Source organism: Canis lupus, chromosome 34 (assembly GCF_048164855.1).
Source record: "Canis lupus baileyi chromosome 34, mCanLup2.hap1, whole genome shotgun sequence".
Lineage (NCBI taxonomy): Eukaryota > Metazoa > Chordata > Mammalia > Carnivora > Canidae > Canis > Canis lupus.
Window position 1 is genome coordinate 7554248 of NC_132871.1, and position 21555 is coordinate 7575802.

The 21555-nt window shown below is 49.7% G+C and overlaps 1 protein-coding gene and 1 long non-coding RNA gene across 8 annotated transcripts in view; both read left to right on the forward strand.

Moving 5' to 3' along the window:
* Positions 1–623: 623 nt before the first annotated feature.
* ZNF385B (zinc finger protein 385B) overlaps positions 624–21555 on the forward strand; it is a 387675-nt gene continuing 366743 nt past the window's right edge. For 5 of the 7 annotated variants that reach the window (XM_072811297.1, XM_072811276.1, XM_072811280.1 and 2 more), the window contains exon 1: positions 624–728. The gene's annotated coding sequence lies outside the window, so the exon portion shown is untranslated. Of the gene's footprint in view, positions 729–6079; positions 6103–14852; positions 14876–21555 lie in introns of those variants that run through there. The other 2 variants (XM_072811278.1, XM_072811279.1) reach the window with 2 other exon arrangements.
* On the forward strand, positions 11103–13741 carry LOC140624598 (uncharacterized). The gene is made up of 2 exons (XR_012024069.1): positions 11103–12540; positions 12636–13741. It is a non-coding gene; the product is annotated as an uncharacterized lncRNA (long non-coding RNA).

Consider the following 21555-nt stretch of genomic DNA (forward strand, 5'->3'; position numbering starts at 1 on the left):
GGGGGAGACCAGTGACCTGCCTCAGTTGTGCAAACTTAAACACGGAGCGGAGGGGAGGGGAGGGGAGCCCCCCCCCCCGGGACCCCCCCCCGGGACCCCCGCCCCCGGCCGGGCTGCGACGCTGTGGCTCCGCCATCCCGCGGGCGGCCGGGCGCGCTCTTGGGGCGGGGGCCGGGGCGGGGGCCGGGGCCGCTGCGGGGCCGAGCGGGTGTCGGCGCGCGGACCTCGGGGAGGGGGGAGTTGCGCTCCGGCCTGACTCGTGCCGGGCAGACCCGCCCCCGCGCTCGGCAGGCGGGGAGGGAGGGAGGGAGGGAGGCGGGCGGGACGGGGACGGAGCCTCCCGGGGCCCGCGGCGCGCGCCGGCCCAGGCGGGGTTGGGGGCGGCGATGCGGCGGGAGGCCCCGCAGAGCCCCCGCGGCCCCGAGCGCTGCCGCCTCGCCCGCCCCTAGGGCGCCCGCCTCGCCGCTGCCCGCCCGGAGGCCGCCTGCAGCTCGGGGCGCGGGGGCGCGGCGGGGCGCGGGGGGCACACGCCCCTCACCTGGGCGAGGCGGGGCGCGCAGGCGCTCAGCGCGGGGGCCGCGCCCCGAGCCCCAGCCCCGCGCCCGCGGGCGGCGCACAGTTCCGGGCCCGCGCGGGCCGAGCCGCCGCCCGCCGCCCGCCCCGGCCGCAGCGCACACGGGAGAGCGTCTGCGCGGGGCCCGGGGACAGCGAGCCGCCGCCGCGCAGAGGTGAGTCCCGCCCGCGTCCGCCCCGCGCCCCCGGCACCCGCGCCCCCCGCACCCGCGCGCCCTCCCGCACCCGGACCCGCGTGCAGCCGGAGCCCCCGGGGTCCGTGCACCCTCCCGCTCTCCCGCCCGCGCCCCCGGGATCCGTGCGCCCTCCCGCTCTCCCGCCCGCTCCCCGTGCGCCCTCCCGCACCCGGACCCGCGCCCCCGGCACCCGTGCGCCCTCTCGCCCTCTCGCCCGCGTGCAGCCGGAGCCCCCGGGGTCCGTGCACCCTCCCGCCCGCGCCCCCGGCACCCGTGCGCCCTCTCGCCCTCTCGCCCGCGTGCAGCCGGAGCCCCCGGGGTCCGTGCACCCTCCCGCCCGCGCCCCCGGCACCCGTGCGCCCTCTCGCCCTCCCGCCCGCGTGCAGCGGGAGCCCCCGGGGTCCGTGCACCCTCCCGCCCGCGCCCCCGGGGCCCGCAACCCGCGCGCCCTCCCGCCCCCCGCCCCGCGCGCAGCCGGCGCCCCCGGGAAGGGCCGGGAGCCACCCCCCCGCCCCGGACTTTGCACTGGGTCCCACTTGTGGAGGCGCGTGGCTCGCCGGCGCCCGGCGGGGCTCGGCGGGGGCTCCCGGAGCGACCGCAGGCCCGCAGGGGGCCCCGCGTGGACCGAGCGGAGGGGGGCGCGGAAGGGCAGCCGCGGGGCCCCGGGCACCTGCCGGGCAGGTGTGGCGCCGGGCGTCTCTCTCGCCCTTTCGGGGAGCTGGGGCGCCGGGGGGACGTGTCTGCGGAGGCTGGGAGCCGAGGCTCGGGGTTCCGAGAGTCCCGCAGCTGAGGGAAGGTCCCCGAAGTTTGCACTTGCGGGGCTTGGGGCGCCCGAGGGGGCCGCGCGGGGCCGCGGAAGGGCCGGGGCGCGGGGGCATCTGCGCGCTGCGCTTGCGGGGCGGTGGGGGGGCCCGAAGGGGGAGCTGCTGGGACGGCGCCCAGGTGTGTCCCAGGCTCGGGGACCGGGACGGGCAGCTCCCAGGGCGGACCTGGGCGGGGAGCGCCGCGGCCCCGCGGGGAACACAGGCTGCCCCCAGCCCTCGGCCCCCTCGACAGGAGCACAGCTCTGGGTGCTCCCAGAAGCTCTTGGGGTGCGAAACGTCACCTCCCGTATTTTCACACCGCAGAGGTGGTTCGGATCCCCCGCCCCCCCCTTTGGTTTTGCTCTGCCCGGAGCATCCGCCCAGGGGAACGCAAACTTTGTTGAGAGGTAGCGAAGGATGCTCAGCGGGAGGCCTGTGCCCGCCGGAGGGTCCAGCCTCCAGCTCCAAACGCGCGGGTTCAGCGGGATGCCCGGAGCCGTAGAAAATGCATTTATCAAACTAAAAAGAAGGCTTTTCATAAAGTCAATAAGCTGCATCTTAGATAAAGGTTTTGGCTTGAGAGAGCTCCCTTAAATATTTCAGGACACCGTTTCCCTGGTTTTCCTAGTCCTTTCATCTTATCTTGATGCCATCTGTGCGCTGAGTGTGTGCTGTCCCTTCCCTGGGATACAGAGATGCCCCTAGAATGCAAATACTGCCTTGGAAGTTCTGTTGTTACAGGAGGCTTTTAAGGTGGAGGAAAAAAAAAATGTGTCTTTACTCAAAAGTGTTGGTCGTGGTTCAGATTCCGTATCCCCATAAGTCAAATATTTGTGGATTTATCATTGACACTGCTACTCATTTCCAAAAGTGATTTGAGGAAGCTTGGAATGAAAACCACAAATCAAATAGCTATTCTTGTAGATCTCCTTGACCTCTCTTGGATGCATTTGTAGTAAAATGCTTTTGAGAAGGTGAGCCCTTCTTACAAAGGAAAAATTACTGCCCTCCCTGGAATCAGCCGAGTGATAGAAATGTTTTGCAGCATAATTCCGCGTGTGCTTCATTTGCACTATATTATTTTACATTACATAAGTCATGATGTCTTTATAGAAGTTGAGCCACGAAGCAGCATCTACGTTAACGAAAAGAACGTCGACGTTTTATAGCATTTTACCAAATACACGGATTCAAGGGGCAAAAAGCAAACGGTGAACTGAATGTATCCTTCTTGAACTGAGGCAGAGAGAAAACCAACAGAGGTGTCTCTTCTGCCATCAAACCGGAGAAGGAACTGTCATTAGTACTTGTCACCCAAACATGGCCAATTAGTGAGACCTGTCAGCAGTTAGAGGAGAACTTTACCAAGTGTTACCTATTACATGAGGATTTATCAAGTTATATCAGGTGTGTGCTCAGTGTCCTTTATCTCAGATTAGTGACCTGGCTCAGCGAGGGGGGAAAAAAATGCAGCAAAACAAACACAACTCCAAAAGGTAAAACGTCTACGTAGAATAATGCTGTGTGGAGCTCCCACCGTGGAAGAGATCAGAATCTTAAATCCCTCAGCTGCCTCCCCCTACTTTAGATTTTTTTTTCTTCCAGCTGAGCTTGAAGATATCATTGCATGATTTTAAATAGCCACAATGTGTATTAAAAAATATGAGCAATTAGTTTACTTCTCACAGGAGTAATTGCTTCATTTATGAAAATCTTTGCTCACAGAAGTAAAGAGCAAAATTGGCTTTCTGCTGTCCCTATAAAATCCCATGTCTTCCAGGAGCTAAAGAACAATGAGCACGTTCGTCCCAATTTCCCACTGCTTTTTACTCCAGCGTTTTTATTGTGACCGCCTCCCCCACGCGTTCACCATCTCTATTTTGTCGTCTCCCCCGGTCCCCTCTCTGTTCCCGTGTGTCTCAATGTCGTCTTTTCATCCTACCTCTGCTTTTTCATTTTTTTTTTTTTTGTTTTCTGCAGTTTTCTCTTGATCCTCTTTTGCTTTGTAATAGGTGATCTCCTTTTTGCATGCTACTTTTTGTTCAGGGATGTCCTTTTCTTAGTGCTGGATTAGTTTCCCAAAGTGCTATTCCTGTCTCTACTTTCCCTCCTAAGTTTCATATTGACGACCTGAATCATCTGCGAGCTGCTTCTGTATTCCTCTCAAGTGCCTTCAGCGGGCCTAAACTCTAATTGACATCTTTCTTCTTACTTGAAAAGGGGTGACTGTCAATTTCTGTCTTTCTTTCGGTCACCCAGGACCTTACCAGTATCTTTGCTCTCCAAATACAATGCACAGAAAATCCCATGGGCTCCATCTCCACATGATGTCTCATGATACTTGCTTCTCCACCTTTTTATGCCCATGGGGGTTGTATTTCTTTGGACTCTTCACTCTTTCTAGAAACTACCCTGATGCCTTCCTGACTAGTTGCCCAGATCCAGTCTCTCATTTCCAATCTATTTTACGCTTGGTTTGTAGAATAAGCTACTTTAAAAAAAAAAAAAAGATTTTATTTATTTATTCACGACACACACACACACACACACACACACACACAGACACAGGCAGAGGGAGAAGCAGGCCCCATGCAGGGAGCCCGATGCGGGACTCGATCCCGGGACTCCAGGATCACACCCTGGGCTGAAGGCAGGCCCTAAACCGCTGAGCCATCCGGGCTGCCCCAGAATAAGCTTCTTAGAGCAGAGCCCCGCTCAGTGCCAGGCCCTACCCAACAACACAAACCTCATCTCTGACATGTTCAGACCCTTTGCAGTCCAGGCCAAAAGCGGCTCCACTTTTTTACTTTGATCTCCTAGATTCACTCATTCACTCATTTCTTTTGTGAATATTTGAGTGCCTGCTGCGTGCCAGGCACAGTGTAGATCATACTTTTAGAAGTGCCTTGTGTATTAGCTCAGTGCTGTGCTGCACATTTTATTTTGCAGTGGTGGAATCCACCGTTAAAATACGATCTTACGGGCCCCAGCAACCCCACTGACCTTCCAGCCCACCCTTAGTAGCCTTGGAGGCGTCACCATCTCAGAGTCCCGAGTCTCCTTGAAACAGTCGGGAAACTGCTCTGGGCCGAAGGCGGCGTCCCCTCAACCCACAGCAGGCTTCTGGGTTCTGCGTCTTTGCTTCTGCTGTTCCCTCTGCCTGGGAGAGGCTCCCCCACTTCCCCAGAACCAGTTCCACCTGCCGGGGAGTCTGGGCAGCTGCTCCCTGTCTCTGAACCCCAGCTTCCGCTCCTGCAACCCCTGTGACACTTTGCTCTTCCTGGAGCACAGCCATGGTCTTCCCTCTGTATCTCCCCGCGTGCTTCCTGCTCTCCGTAAGGGCCCCACGCACGCGTGCCTAGCCTCAGGCCTGCCCCTGCTGAAAGACCCCGAGGCCCGGCGCATGGGGACATCCTGCAGAAGTTCTTTAAGGAGCCCGAGCTCTAACTAGTTCTCCAGGCCCAACCTCTGCCCGCAGTGGCCGCCTGTCCCAACTCAGTCTGGCTGTGGCGGGAGCCGTGGAGCCAGTGCTCCTCAAGTCTGAAAATGCCCCGAATCCTGGGGGGCCCCGCTCGGAGGGCGGGTGCTGCTGGAGCAGGTCGGGCCTGGGCCAGAGGGGCCTGGGCAGCGCCCAGCTGGTGTTGAAGCAGCGGAGGGTCCCTCCCCCCGGCTCCCTGCTGGGTTTCAGTTTCCTCCAGGTAGTGTTCGCCTCCCTAGAACTTTCGCCTCTGAAAGTATTTTAGGCCTCGACGTGCTTCCCAAGCCCGAATGAATGGAAGATGCGGTGACGCCCTTGAGTTTTTTCCTTATTTTGCTGGTAAAGCGTTGCCACGGCTGCTTCTCCCCCTTGTATTTTTCTCCGGCCGTTATTTCTTTGTCGTATTATTAGTTCTGATTATTTCTTTGTCGTATTATTAGTTCCCATTTCCCCCTTAGGTTCAGGCGGCGGCGGGTCCCCTCCCTGCTATGATTCTTTCTCTTTCCCGAGCGCTCTCTGGTTCTTAAAATTCTCCTCGGAGGCCTTGGCCGACTCCCGGCCCCAACTGTTCTCCTTTTGCTTCCAAAATTTTCCTGTGAAAGGAGCCCTGAGACAGGGCGCGGCGACTCCACTTATCCTGCCTTCACTGGAGCCTGAGATGCCGCCGCTGGGACCCCCGTGAGCTCCTGGCCCGGGCCAGGAGGAGGCGGCTGGGGGCGGCCCCAAGGATCCTGCCCCGTCGGGGCGCTGCTGTGCCCGCATCTAATGTTTCTGTTCTAGATAAACAACTTGCACTTTTGTTCTTGCGCTACCCGGAGAAAGACTCATGTTTCTTCAGAAACAGAACAAAACAAAACCCTATACCTTGGCATTTGCAAATCTGGTTTTTTGCAACCCTGGATTCATACTAAAATCAACTCAGGAGTTTACAAAAAAATAGTGATGTGTTTAGCTCATTTCAAGGGAGTGATTTAATTTATCAGTATTTTTTTTTTTTAAGTTTCCCCAGGCGAGTGTGACTTGCAGCACAGGCGAGAACTCCGGTATCTGGGCTGGGAAGGCAGCGCAGAGGGTAAGAACCCAGCCTCGGCCCATCACACCTGACCTGGCTGCTCACCAGCTGTGGGGGCTTCCGCAGGTTACTTCACTTCTTGGGGCCTTAGTGTCTTCACCTGTGACAATGGGTTGACTTGGTTCTTGTGAGGAGAGACGGGAACCATTCGTGGAATTCTGTGCATGTTGGGGTCGTTGAAGAAAGGGTAGTGTGGCTAATCCTGATGGTCTTGCCGTTGACAATTTAAATCCACTGAGTCACTTAAGGGTCATTTCGCCTTGGAGCTGACGCTCTCCTCGCCCCCTGTGGTTCAGTTTCAAGAAATGCGGCCTAGAGAAGAAATTTATGAGCATATTTTTCAGAAGTCAGTGAGAAAATACAGAAGAGGGCGTATATATTAATAAAAACCAATCACCCTTTTACTTTTGATCCATTTGGTGCCACATCAACTCTATGATCTCATAAATAGTGGAGATAGATTAAAACACATATAAACGGATACAAAAGGATGACCGGGCTTTCATACCTACGTCATGAAAAATGACTTTGCTCTTTAATAAAGACAGTTCTATCATCAACAGATAGACAGGGTGGAAATTCATGGATCCAAGAGTGCATTTTATTTTGGAAATAAATAGAAATGTGCTAGGCATTTACATTTCGGAGTTTATAATGGGAAATGGAACTTAAAAATTAACAAGCGCACAGAGAGAGAGAGAGAGAGAGAGAGATCCTGTCCTAAGCAGGCTAAAGCTAATCAATTTTTTCTTCTCTGTTTGGCTGAGATTCTAGAAGAGCCGTTAGGCTATAATGCTATCATCAGAGCGGCAAAGCAAAGATTGGATAAATGGATATAACCAACGTTAACTGAGGCCCCACATCCCCTCCTTTTTTTTTTTTTTTTTTTTTCCTGTTTACATCTGAAAACAAGTAAAAGGATGCTCAGTAATTGCAGTGGGCCTGGCCTAGATGCGTGCTGGTCAACACTCGGGGGTGTTACACTGATGGGCCTCCGCGTGGAAAAGAAGGGCTAGAGGGTACTGCCTCTCACCTTTCTCTCTTAGAATAAAAGGTTTCATTTCTGCATTATTTACTTTTTGATCAGAAAAAGTATTTTTCAATTAAACTGATTAAACTTTTCTAAAGTTTATTTTCCATATTGTGATGTGTACTTTTTAAAGAACACAATTAAGACCAAGATATTATGACATTTTAAAAAGAACTGTTGAGCTCCACTAAGGAAAGCGAGAGACATTTAGCTGATTCTATTTTCAATCTTCGCTTTAGTATACTTGTGTTAAAATTGTGTCAGATTCTACGGGGAGCTGTGATTTTTAATGTGTATTGGTTAAAGTGGTCAGTCTGATGGTTAGTCCATTATGTAAGGTTTTCAGAGGCTAGAGGCCTGGACGCTTGGTCCGCTTATACTGGTTGCAAATCAGGATTCAGATTCTAATTAATCTCCGGCTTCCTGGATTGCTGTTTCTGTGAAGTGGGAGTTAAGGATAGAAAAATGACTACTGTTCAGTCTTTGGGATGGACAGGGATCTTTGCACAAAATCCTCATTGATAAATTGGAGAAATGAGACCAAAGAAATCTAGAGTATTTAAAATTTGAGCCTAAGGAAATTAGACATTACAAATAAGGATAGAAAAAGTTTTGCTGATGCGAACACTAACATTTAAACTTCACATAGAAATTGTATAGACCCTGTGATGTCCTTAGAGCTGATACATTAGAGGTGGGAAGACTGTACCTCACAGACTTAGAAAGGGAGAGGTATTACCTTATATTTTACCTAAAATATAATGCTGAAAGAAGACAAAGCACAAAGTGCCCTTGTATGTATAAAAAACACACTTGTGTATAAATATAGGCGTTTTGATTTTATATCTATGAGTATTTTTATTTTAATGAGTTGGTCTTTGCACGCAGGCTTACACAATATCTAGAAATGCTGACGATTAAATATATCTAATTACCTGCATTTGTTACACTGCCGAAGATGGAAGGAAGTAGAGCCTAATGGTTGAGTTCAGGCTCTGGAGTCAGACTTTGTGAATGCAAATTTCAGCTCTTCCACTTATTAGCTGTGTGAGTTTGAGCAAGTTACTCAACCTCGCTGTGCCTTAGTTTCCCAAGTCTAAGAGGCAATGAGAAATTTTCATAGGATCATTGTCCAAAACAACGATTGTACGCATAACATACTTAGCAATGTTCTTAGGACTTAGCAAAGTCCAGTATTCATAAAGGTAGCCATTGTTACACATTACATGGTTAAATAATTAATATCAAGTGCCTCACAGATACATTGATTTCTTTGTCAAGAGAACTTGTGCAACTCTGTGTTACACCTTGAGTTCGAAACTTACTTACGTATTTTTCTTTTTTTTTTTTAAGATTTTATTTATTTATGCATGAGAGAGAGAGAGAGAGAGAGAGGCGCAGAGACAGGCAGAGGGAGAAGCAGGCTCCATGCAGGGAGCCTGATGTGGGACTCGATCCTGGGACTCCAGGATCACGCCCTGGGCTGAAGGCCATGCTAAACCGCTGAGCCACCCAGGCTGCCCACTTTGGTATTTTTCAAAGATATATTATTTTCTCCTCTTTCTTTGTTTACTTTAGGAGAGCACTGACATGAGAGAATAGAGGTGTGGGATTGTAAGCACTACAGGGACTCTAGACAGTTTGTAACCATGTGAAGCACAGATGGATTTTTGTAATAACAAAATATATAAGTCAGGGTGTAGGATTTTTGAAAAGACCGAGTGGTTTAAGATGTAGCTTCTGCATGAACGTGCTTCGCGAACTTGGTACTCATGTATAAACCTGGAATGTTGGGAGGTGACCCAAATCAGAGAGTCATCTAGGTATAGGAGCCAGCTCTTGTAACCAGGGTCTGTTATCAAGGTGGACTCATTCAAGGACAGTCTCTTCTCGGGCACCTGAATTGTAGTTAAATAGTCACCTGAATCCTCCTGGGTTCTCAGGCATTTATTTTAACACCTGCACTAGATTTTCTAAGTTGGAATTTAGACAAGAAAATAATTAGAAAAAAAAAAAACACCCCACAAAATACAAAAACCAAAGAAACCATAGTTGGTAAACTATATGCAGGATTACAAAGAGTTTAAGTCTACGTATGTACCTAATTACTACGTGTATGGTTCTTAATGGTCAGTCTCATTTCCATAGGAATAAAATCATCATGACTCAGAATGTGGATGGTAAAATCTTAGTTTTGTTCTTTTGATAACCTTCTCTTTGTGTCTCATGCTTGTGGTCCTAGGTTGATCCTAAAAAATGTCTCTAGTACAGTGATTCTTGGACTTTAACATGTAAAAGAATCCCTGGAGGGCTTGCAAAGAATGCAAATTGCTGGAATTCACCCTTGAAGTTTTCTGCTCACCAGGTCTTGAGGTAGGACCTGGTAATCTAAGTATTTTATCAAAATATTTTACAAGTATCCCAGTAGATTCACAGACCAAACTTAGTCTAGTTCCCTAGATTAACTCTTGTTCTTAGTTCTGGATGCGTATCAGAGTTACTGCGGTTCTTAGTGAAAGCACAGTGGAAGAGGGCCAAGCTCAGTTCCTCTGTGATGCGTTAACCACAGGCCACTCCTTGCTTAAGCTGCTCCACATCACCCATGTGGAGCCTGTCGTGTGCAAATGCTAGAGAACAAGGCTGTGTTCTCTCCTTGACTACCCAATGGCCATCAGCTGCAGGTTTTAGTACAGCATGGTTCTTCGTAGCAGTGTGGACCGTTGGCTACCTGCCTCAGTATCCCTGTGAGCTCACTTGTGATATTCAGATTCCAGGGCCCAAACCTAACTCTACAAAAAAAAAAAAAAATGCGGTGGGATGTGAGGTCTTAGAGCCCGGCTTTTCCTTGGCTCTCCAGATGATGATTATGCCTTGATCAAGCTCTCTACCCAGTGCTCTACGGAGCTAGCCTTTGCCCACGTGGCTCACAGCCTCAGACAACCCCAGTGCTTGCGGTGACCACACCAACTGCAGTGACCGGAAGGCCAGTACGGGGACCACCATGACTCCTGAATGTCAGCAGTGTCTCTTCTTCCCACATCTCCAGGCTTCTCCGTTCTCTGCATCCTGCAAACAGCCATTTCTCCTGTCCTTGTGGTTTTATGATGGGAGACACAGGCTCCTTTCTCTCTGGTCTCTTCCTGTCTTCTCTTTTCCACAGCTGCCGAATGGAGTCCCAAATGACTGTGCCAAATGTACAGATGTGATGGCACACATTCAAACTGCTGCTGTCCTGGCAGAGAGACCCCTTTAAGCCTTTTTAAATCCTTGAAGTCTTCCTTGCCTCCCTGTGTATAGCTTACATAAGCAGGGTTTAAATTTGTCGAGAATTTCACAGGTTCTCAGATCTGTTGTCTTCCTCTTAAAGTGCTTTGGAAAAAGCAGCAGTATAATGTACTCTTGGCTGGCACAGGGGGAAAGGCATCCTGATCTTTAGAAATAGTTGAATTCTTGAAATTGCCTTTTTGAAATATCAAGAATTATAGCAAGAAAAATTACTGTGTGTGTGTGTGTGTAACAGTTTTGTCTTCAGGGTGCGTACTCCAATAGACCCATTTAAAAATGTAAATTAGAGAATGTTTTAGTGTTGCTATATAAAATAATGAGTGAAAGGGATATTGAAAATGATTATTACTTATGAACAACTTTGTCGTTGATTATTTTAAAATCTGAACAATAGTGCTCTAGCTCGTTAAATAACCCTTTATAAAACTTCGGAGAAAATAAATAAATAAATAAAAAATAAAACTTCGGAGATTGATTGAGGGCAAGGTGGCATCAAAGTCAATAGTTTGACATCTCCTCGTTGCAAGTTCGTGTTTTGGTGGAACCCTGTGTTTAGCCTGACTCAGTCCTCCTGGATGTCAGCCTCTTCCTCCAACAATAAGGAAGGCTCACTGGTAACCAACAGGGGTTGGTGAAGTTGGGTGACTGGCAAAATATATCATTTTCCAGGTAGGTATCTACGTATACCATTTTCCAGGTAGACGTCTACCTGGAAAACGATACCACCAATCAGATTAAATGTGAGAGGGAGTTGTGCATACAGGAGATAGCGATGCTAGACTTTATGGATCTTCTCAAGGGATAGTTACTGGCGACATGGCAAGTTTCTTTCTCTAACATTACGAAAAGCATTTGAAAGACAGCTCTGAACTATTCCATAGAGTTAACGACGATGCTCGTTGGAGAGGCCCTCCATGGGATGGGTTTTCGGTAGTCTCTGGGACCTGTGCTTAGTCGAGAAGCTTGTACGACTCCAAAGGCCTCTCGGAGTAGCCCACGCCTTTGTTTCTGCCAAGCCTTGTTATGACCATAAGGCACAGTGCAGTAAGAACATGATTTCGGCACTGGTTAAAGCCACTCTAAGCAGCCTAGCATGAAGAAAGACACAAAGCAGAATTTTTACGAGTCTCCCCACCCCCATGCTGCCATTTCTTAACCTTCTTTAGCAGCAGGACAAGACACATGCCTTACCATCTGGTGCAAGATAAGAGGGCTTTGAACCGACATGGAAGCTGCCTGCAAACACTCAAAGGGATGACATGTGGACAAAGAAGTAGATTCATTTTTCTGAAGTTCCAGCAGGCACAATTAGATTCAGTGGGTGGGATTGTAGGGAGGCAGATTTCAATTCAATATGAGAGAGAACTTTCTAATGATTCATACTGTTCAGTACTGGCCCAGAAGTTTCATGCTTGTTCCAGAGGGAAGTATGTCACACGTGAGAGGATTGGCCACTGGAAACAAGATAGACAAGATTGAGGTTCAACTAGGCTGACCACTGTAATCTATCCCCTTTTTGGCGTTATTGATAAAATAGTTTGAGGAGTGACCATAGGCAGGGGAGGGGGTGTATAAGACAAAAAGGTAGGTGTGAAGAGGTAGGTGTTTCCTAGACTCCTTAAAAGATGAAAGAATAATGACCTCACCTCCCCCCGCCCAACCTTTTTAAGCACATTGCACTTAATGAGCACCTATTCTGTGCCAAAACATCATCTCATTTAGCAGCCAAAAGGCAAAAATTCCAGCGAGTCTTCTCTTAGCCAGGGTCCTCCAGTTGCTTTCTTGCATTTTCGATGATGTCACAAAAGCTGCCTTGCATACTCACCCTACCTGCGCTAATCTCCTTGATCATCTTTTCATATCACATCTTCCCTTTCCTCTATGGTACCTGCACTATTAGGTTGTAACAATCAGGTTTGTGTTGGTTGTATTCATTTTTTCGCACTAGACTGCAGGCTCTTTGAGAGCAGACCCCTTTGACCGATTCACCTAGTCAGTGTCTGTTCTAAAGTATCTATCTGGCAAGTAGTGAAAGCAGATGTCTGTTAACTGAATATTTGATTTCTCCTCCCATCATACCCCTTCCCCCAAAAGAAATATCTGGGATGACTGTTATCCTCAAGGTAAGGAAATCTACCAGAATATTCTTTCTCCTCCCAACCCTGCCTTTCCACTCCTGACCACATCCTAATTACCTATCCCATTCATTCTATTTCAGGGGAAAGCTAGTGAAGAGAATGGGGCGGGGAAAAAAAATCCCCCAAATTAGAGAAGGGAAAACCACCTCTTGTGCAGCCCCTTCGTCAACCCAACTAGTTGTGTTGCCTTTGGCAGCATTCCTGGTCGGATGAGGAAGAAATCCTGCTCCTGCTGTCGGCTGGCTTTGTCACCTAGAACTACTTCTGTGACCACCTCATTGTTTCTTCTCAGTAAAATGAGGAGTTTGTCCGGACAATTTACAGGGGCTCATACCGAAGTACTGTATTTCCTAATCTCTTTTCCCTTCTAAGTTTTCCTGAGGTCCTTTGCCTCTGCCTAGCATCCTCCTGGGTAACCAAGAATCCAGAACTATGAGGAGAAGCAATGCCAGGAGCTGACATTGGGGTACAACACTGTTCCCTGTGACCTGACCCACCTGGATCATCGAGTTCCTGTTCTGTGGCCTTGGGAACATTATAAACCTCTCGAGGCCAACGATACCTCTCCCATAAAATGGCCAGAATATTCCATTCCTCAAGAGCTGCAAGGACTCAGTGAGATAACATACACAAAGTGTGAATCCTGCCCCAGAAACATAATGAGCGCTTGGGAAATGATCATGGTTATTTGAAAATAGGCCTTCGTCTCTTTTTTTCCTCTTCTCTCCAACCCCTGAAAGACACCCACACACAAGTCCCGAAGAAGTTTTCTTGGCACGATTATATTGCTCTCTTGCACATCGTTTGCCCTCCATTGAGAATTAGTAGAGGATAGTCAAGGTGCCTTCCTGCTGAGCCATTCCGCTCTTGCATGTGCGATGGCCACAAGAGCGACCTGCTTCACAGTGACCGGGAATATATTTATTTTACCATTTGCATAGAAGACAGGAGTGTTACTGAGGAGACACTGGGAGTGGGCGTGGGGTCGTCTCTCTCAATACCACATAATGTATCGCATCCAGCCAAGATTCTTTTATTTGAAAAAGCTTTGAGCAGCAGTGACACAGCAGCTCCTGAGCCTGACAGTAAATAGACACCTTATAAAAATTTATGAAGTTCAGGTTGTAAAGAACAAACTGCACATACCGAGTAGTAACATTGCTTATTAAAATAATTTCATCTTTAAGTCTGTCGTCTCGGTATCGCCAAGAAGGGAGGCTCGTGCTGTGGCTAGATACCGCCACAGCCTGCAAACCCGTATAGGGCCTCCTGGAAAGGGATGATAGTTTTACGAGATATGATTTTCTCATCTCACCAAATTAGATTATTTGAAATAGCGTCCCTGGATGTAAAATTTCAATCCCGAGGACATGGGTGCCCCTGAGACTGTGTGCAGCCTGGTGGCAGAGCGCGGGGGGCACGAGGGGGCTGCCCTGAGCCCGACTCTGCAGCGGCTCCGTAAGCCCTTCTGTGCCTGGTGCCCGTGGCCACCCCCGGCAGCTCGCAGCCTGCGCCCCGGCTGGCCTCCTGGGGTGCTCCCTCACTTCCCCGGGTCCTTCTAGAGCCGGCCTGCTGCCCTGCACCCCGCGAGCCCCCCCCGGCGCCCCTCTAGGTACAGGGTGGCCTGTTAGGTGCGGCGCCTCCCAAGAGAGATTCCGTTGAAAGCGGGTTAGACTAGGTAAGAGCATCCCTGAGCATCTGTAAAGCCAGGAGGTGTCTCCGCTCTTGTCCCCCGAGTCTCCCCCGAGGGGACAGACGGGGAGCCGCCTGCCTGCCGAAGCGGCGTGGTCCCTTATTCCAGGCCCTTCCGCCTCATTTGTGTCGCACGCTCAGTCCCCGTTCCTGTGAGCCTCCTCCTCCTCCGGTTCGATGTCCTTGGGTCCGATGGCACCACGACCGGCTGCTGCCACAGAACCAGGGGTGGCGGCAGGTGCCTCCCAGGGAAGCCGGGGCGAAGGCAGTTTAGTAGGAGAAGGTCCTCGAATGCCGAGCCGAGGCTGCGGGCTGACCCGGGACCAAGTGTGTTGCCAGCGCCGCCTCCGCCCTTAGCTGCTGTGCTGCTGGGCAGGGACCGCGGTGTCCCCGTCCCCCCCCCCCCCCCCCGTGTGCCGCGGGCAGGCAGCAGTAGGCACATTTCGGGGACCAGAATTACGGGACAGATGCCGCGGGCACAGAAAACTACCGTCTGTTCCGCCCTGCCTTTCAGTTCGGTAACCTCGTGTCTTGAGACGGTTTCGGTGGCGCCTGGGACTTGGGGAGAAGAAGGGAAGACCTGGACCGTGCAGCGGGCCGGGAGGCAGGAGCAGCGGCGGTGGCACCGGTGCGTTGGCTTCCCGGACTCCAGAGTCGGCTCACTGCTCCCCGGGCCTCATCCCTGCAGGATGGCGGCCTGCAGTCCCGTCCGTCCCGTCCCGCCCTCTTCAGCTCCCTGAAGTGACGAAGTGAAGTCTCTCTTCCTTCCCTCTCCCTTCCCTTCCCTTCCCTTCCCTTCCCTTCCCTTCCCTTCCCTTCCCTTCCCTTCCCTTCCCTTCCCTTCCCTTCCCTTCCCTTCCCTTCCCTTCCCTTCCCTTCCCTTCCTTCTTCCCTTCCTTCTTCCCTTCCCTTCCCTTCCCTTCCCTTCCCTTCCCTTCCCTTCCCTTCCCTTCCCTTCCCTTCCCTTTCCCCTTCCTCCTGCCTTCCTGCCTTCCTCTTTTCTCCTTCCTTCCTTCCTTCCTTCCTTCCTTCCTTCCTTCCTTCCTTCCTTCCTCCCTTCCCTTCCCTTCCCTTCCCTTCCCTTCCCTTCCCTTCCCTTCCCTTCCCTTTCCTTCCCTTCCCTTTCCTTCCCTTTCCTTCCCTTTCCTTCCCTTTCTTTCTTTTGTTCATGAGAGGCACAGAGAGGGAGGCAGAGACCCAGGCCGAGGGAGACCCAGGCCCCCTGCAGGGAGCCCGAGGCGGGACTCGATCCCAGGCCCCGGGGTCATGACCTGAGCCCAAGGCAGCTGCTCTGCCGCTCAGCCCCTGAGCCCCCCGGCGTGCCTGAGCCCCGGCCTCCTGTCTGCCTCCTGGAGAGGGGAGCCGAAGCGCCGAGAGGCCGCCCGATGTGCCCGGGGGCACCGGCAGAGCGGACCCTCCTGCTCAGGGTGGGCCCTGGGCGGGCAGCACGGGCGTCCCTCGGGAGTTTGTGAAAAACCGTGCAGCGTCCCGGGCTCCACCTCGGGCCTGCGGCATCCCCATGTGCGCTTTGAAGCTCGCCGCGTGGACCGTGGACCGTGGACCGTGGACCGAGGCCGGTAAGGGCGAGGCCTCTGCTTCCACGGCGGCCTCACTTGCGCTCGGGGCTCACGACAGGCCGCTCGGGGGGGCAGACCTGCCCGCGTGCCTTGGGGCAGCAGCATCCTGGATTTCATACGTGAAATCAAGCAGGACGAGTTTTTTCTTCCCAAGCCTTTTGAGGGGTTCTGTGGAGCCGCGGTGTGGGTCCTTAGAGGAGGTGACCCGCGGTGGCACGGCCGTCTGGCGTGAAGGCTCTGTAGGAGCCTATCAGCGAGCTCCTTCCCGATATCACCGTGTATCAGCAAATTCCCACTTAAAAATATGTAAATGTAACAGGACATGTGGGCAACATCTCTGATTAGACATCTGAGTGATTAGGATGATTTAAATTAGAGCTGTACTTCTGTTTCTGAGATGATTTTAGAAACCTAAGGCTGCGGGATCCTCTGAGCTGCAGATTTTGAAAATAGGCATGCTAGACATTTTACAAGAATATAGTTTTAAAATGTAAACAGAAAAGCAACAGAATAACACCAAATTTGGGGCATAACCGTGCACAAATGACTGTTTTCATAGTTAACAAGGCATTAACCCCTCTAAGGTGACTTTCCACGACGACGGAAAGGCCCTTCCAGGTGCAGGTATGTCAGTGGAGAGAATATTGTCCAAGGGGAGACTCTCTGAGAGGTTCCCTTCGTCTTTCATCAGCTTGCAAGAGAACCAGTCGGCTCTGAAAAGGTCTTGCCAGCCCCACGCCATGCCAGCTTCCGACAGCGCCGTGGCAGCCGCCTGGAGCAGACGGTAGTGATTGGTTTTGTTCTAAGGCATCCAAGAGCGCCACAAACGCACTTTGAATTCTAGGGCACCTGGTATCAAGTTGTGAATATGGAACCACGGACGAGTTCGTTCTCGCATTCCTTAGGAGGTACCTAGGATCCCCCGAATGGGGAAGCTCTTGCCAGTTTCCTGGTGTGACCATCTGACGGGGTCAATTGTGCACATGTTGCTTTGCACATACAAGCCCAGAAAATAGAACAAGAGCTGCAAATCTTCACAAATGCGATGTGGAAAACATGCAGGCGATCCATACAGTTCTTCTATATGAGAGGCAGGTGTGACATGCCCGTTGTGTGATGAGTTTATCTTTGATCCCTGTCTCCATCAATTTCGGTGACACTTGTTTTCACCTGTATAGGCAGAATGGCATTTTTTTTGTTGTTCTGGCTGAAGTACCCTGGGTTGACTGCCGTCACTACCTGCAATCCATTTATTGCCGAGATTTTACATCTCTCGAGGGTGGCATCATATGCTCCCACATTATGCAGCACGGGTCCTTTTATTTATTTATTTTCATCTCTGACCTGTCCTACCTTCTGTCATTCAATTCATTGCATCGTACCCAATCGGATCATTGACTCCCCAAAGAATCGAACCGGGATCAGGCTACATATATGAGTAAATCCTAGGTTGCTACCAGAGCACAGCATCCATACAGAGAAGAATACCCTATAATGGACATCCTAGGTTATTCTTCTGAGTCTTAAATCATTAACCACCTTTCAGGGTGTTAGAGTAATTTCTGGATTGAGAAAATCATTCGCATCGGAGATAACCAATTTTGTGTGGTGGTGGAGTAGTGAGCTCTTGATGTTTGAAGGAAGGAATGGGCCTGGTATACGGATATAGTCCATGTCAGCAGGACAAGGACACAAAGAAAGGCAAAGGAAAAAATAAGTCTTCAACATGGTTCTCCAAGTTGAATAGTTCATCATTCATTGGAGAGTTATGACTTTACCCAGTGCTACTTGTATTTGAAATACCCTTTGTTACTAGATTTTCACTTAGGTTCTGAGAGTAATAGAGCTTGGGATAAATAGCATTACCTTCTTCTTCTTTTTTTAAGGTCCCAATTAAACACCCTGTACATTTTTGCATGCTGGAGAGTCATACCGATTCTTGGTCTACCCTTCCCCAACCTCTTTGCACTAATGGTAAGCCAAGTGGTTGGATCTTCTTATTCAAAGCCTTCCTTTGACCGAACAATTATGTTTTCACCTTGACTTCCTTCCATCCATCTCTCCCTACCTTCCTTTTCTCTAATTTCAAATTATGTTCCATATAGAAATAACAAGAAAATAGCAATATCAACCAGAGGCCACAGGCTGTGTGCGGTAGTGTTTTAAGCATCCCCATTTTACACATGATGAAACTGATGCTTAAGAAGTTGAGAAACTCACCTTCATCACAAAAACCATAATGCAAGGCTAGAATGGAAATTTAAACATCATCTAGTTCAGACTGTTCTTTCCACAGATGAAGAAATAGGTCAGGCGAGGTTAAATGCCTTACCGTAGGTCATACAACTAGCCAATGGAAGAGCCCATTTCAACTGGTTCCATTTTTATGGAACTTCTGTAGGCATGTTCCATTCTGTCTGAGTGGCTAACTTGGATCACTGTCTTCTCTGGAACAATCTGCCGTGAGCATGGCTACACTGTACAGAGTTGTTCAAAATGCCGCAGGTCAAGAGGGATCTTCACAGCTGGGCAAGGACCAGCTGCAAAAGCTGTTCACTGTATAGGGTTGTTGTCTCCCAGGCTGGAAGCTCCGTTCTAGCCAGACTCTCACTGAGCCAGGAAGCAAGTCCCTGTGAGGGAATTTCCATATTATTAGGACTCCTCTTCCCCTCAAGGAAGACCAAATCCAGGGTGAAATCAGTCTCTGCCTTCGTTGTTCTTTGCTCCGTCTACTCTCCAGGCCCTGCCTCTCTTTTGAAGATAGATTGAGTTTGACAGATGGAAAACCAGCAGCAGTCCTGGGACTGGCTGCCAAATGGGACAGAGGAGAAGGTGATCTGATGGGTTGTGGCATTGAACTGAAAGGGTATGAACACGGATGCATGAGTGAAGACAATGAATGGTGACCCTCTGGAGGAAATCGTGTTTTTCATCACGGCATCAATTGTGTTAAAGATCTGGAGACCCAAGCTACTGCTTTCTGTCATGTACCTGTGTTGCAGTGTAGCTTGCATAATGATGCTCCAACATAATTGTGTGTCCCGATTGGACCTTTTTTCTTTTTAAGTAGTATATGCTTCTGACCACAAAACGAATTCATGAAAAACATGAAGAAAGAAGTGGCGATTCACAGAGCTACCCATAGAGGTAGAATCGTGATTCCCTGTGAGACAGTTTGTTTCACTCTACGTGTGTACTTCCTTTCCCTTTTCAAACAGGTAGCCGGGCCTGTGTGCTCCCCTGACCTCAGGGGAGAGTTGATTTGCAGGGAAGAAAGCAAGTTGCCCACATTAGATGAGAGACTAGTGTTCTAGAGGCCCCTTGAAGGGAGTATATTCTAGGCAGAAAGAGCATCAAGGAGCTTTGGGTGTAGGGTAAGCAAGGAAATAGAAAAGAAAGGGAGAGGTTGGTTTCCTAAAGTTGGTGGATCCAAGGTTAGTCTGCTTCTCTGGAGCACTCCAGTGCCGTGGCAGGACGTTGAGCGGGGGTGTGATACATTTGGGGAAGCTATGTATTTTATCACAGGGATCTCCAGCCTTGGCAAAAAAATCCCACAGCACACAAAGCAGTGCCCCCAGCACCAAAGGAGAGGCCTTCAGTCCCTGAGTTTTCTTTATTAAATGCAAATCTGAGCATATTTCTCAGCAAAAGATCCCTTCATTGACATCACATCGGTAGGAGACAGAGAAAGGTATTCCGAGCAGATGAACCAGCACGTGCAGAACTATGAAGTTAGTGAGCACATGTGCTCTCTGTCAGTGATTTTCTTCATTTGGACCCTGGGGTTGTTTACAAACAGCTGGAAAGATGGGCAAGGGCTGCTCATGGGTGGGTTTGACTGCCATCTGGTGGAACCTCTGTGGGCCAATGATTTTTAAATATTTTTTTAGGAGCATAGATCACTTTTTCAAATAAAATTTTACACAGAAACTCAATGAACTTTCATGCCATGCCCTTCGCCACATCGCCTTTAACTGTTGGGGCATGTCTGTGTGACCATGACTGATCAGATGCCCATTATCTGATCAGATTTGAGATGTGAATGATGGTCACAGTGGTGGTATGAAGATAGAGATCGGGGTTGGGACAGAGAAGGTTAGACTGGATGCAAAGAGACCGACATACTGAGAAGAAGTTTCTTGACACAGTTGGTAATAGAAAGATAACTTCATTCTTTTCCTAGGAATTTCAGTTTCTATTGTGAGCTTCCTTCGATTTGACGGTAGAAACTTAGCTATATAATTCAGGGTTGTACTCCCCTTCTCTGACTGAGATCTAAGTCCATGTTTATTTACATGTAAAAACCACTACTTATTCAAAACCTGGCTATGGGGACGCCTGGGTGGCTCAGCGGTTGAGCGTCTGCCTTCAGCTCAGGTCATGATCCTGGGGTCCCGGGATTGAGTGACGCATTGGGCTCCCTGCAGCGAGCTGGCTTATCCCTCTGCCTGTGTCTCTGCCTCTGTCTCTCTGTCTCTCATGAATAAATAAATAAAATCTTAAAAAAACCCTTAGTTATATAAAAAGCAGGTACTTTATAAATTTGAACTAATTTAATTACGCTAGTAACCCTATATCGGGTACATGCTATAACTATCTCCATCTTATAAATAAGGAAACAGGCCCAGAAAGTCGAGTGATTTACCAAAGTCAAACAGCTCTTAATGACTAGACCTGGGATTCGAACCGGGCAGCCCAATGCCTGCTATGCTCCAGTATCCTCATTCTTAACCAGTGCAGCTACAATGCCGAGATATCCATGGGGAGCGTACCATTTTGTCCTTGGGAGTGATTAGTCTTCTCTGGCATCCATAGGCATCGATTCGTTTTTTTCCTATCCCATCTGGTTCTAGCACATCAGCCATGCAGGTTGCTCTAGATCCTCCAGAATGTTTCGTTCAGCTCTTCGCCACCTATACTGTGCCAGGAGGAAACTGCCGAAGCTGTCTAGGACTCTAACTACCTAGGCTAGTGGTTCTTAACTGGGATTCCCACCTACCCTCCCACCCCTGGACATTTGGGGATGTCTGGAAACATTTTAGTTGCCCCAACTGGGGAAGGAGATTATGTTCCTGGCATCTTGTGGATACAGACCAGCAATGCTGTTAAACATCCTCTAGAGCACAGGACAGTCCCTACAACAAAGGTTTCTTGGAACCAAAATGTTAATATCTCTGGGATTGAGAAACTTCCATCCAGACGTCAATATAGTACATTTCAGCCATTTATCATTTATTCTCAGGGCTCCATGTTCCCAGGAAGGTACAGATTCTCAGGCTTCTTAGATCTACCAAAACTACTGGGGTTTCCATTATCTTTCGTTCCATCAGGGCTCAGTGCAAGGCTGGCGAGTGGGCTGAGACCTGGGCTCCCTTCCCAGATACTCACTTAGGTCAAGAGTCTCTGCAGTACCCTTTAACTATCTCCCTTTCTCTCCCTTTTATTTAGTCTGAAAGTAGGAAGCTTTGCTCTTACTCATCATATTCTTTCAAATCTGTTGCCCACGATTTGCCCTAATGTTCAAAAATCAAACTGCAAGAAAGGAGTACCCTCATTTCCTTCTTTCTTCTGCTCTATGCTATGAAATCTTTTTTCTGGAGACAATAAATACAGATATACAGAATAAATACAAAAATTAATACAAAAATTACAAAATAAATACAAAAAATAAGGACAGTAAATACAGAAAAGTCAGCACACTGAAGGAACTTTACTGAAATACAAGAAAAAC